Source organism: Tigriopus californicus, chromosome 1 (assembly GCF_007210705.1).
Source record: "Tigriopus californicus strain San Diego chromosome 1, Tcal_SD_v2.1, whole genome shotgun sequence".
In the NCBI taxonomy this organism is placed as follows: domain Eukaryota; kingdom Metazoa; phylum Arthropoda; class Copepoda; order Harpacticoida; family Harpacticidae; genus Tigriopus; species Tigriopus californicus.
Genome location: NC_081440.1, coordinates 13,829,807 through 13,830,122, shown reverse-complemented (window position 1 = coordinate 13,830,122; position 316 = coordinate 13,829,807).

Genomic DNA, 316 nt, shown 5'->3' with positions numbered 1-316 from the left:
AAGCGTGGACTCGGGCCTTTGTCGGCCCTGGTGTGCCTTTTTAGGCATTACTTGGACTGCTCCATGGTCTCAGGTGTGTGAAAGGACACTGCAGATTCATCCATGGTTATTACGGACCTCAAAAATGCTTCTCCATGGTTGAAATGAAGTTTTTTGAAGCCTTTGTCACACAGGACTCGCGCAGCTTTCAGGTCTTGAGAGAGGAGCTTGGGCACCCATCTTGCCGACTTCTTTACAAGGCCAAGATCAAGGTGGAGAATATTTTCAATAGTTCCGTGGCAGAGATCAAACTCACTGGCAAGTTGCTTGGTGGTTA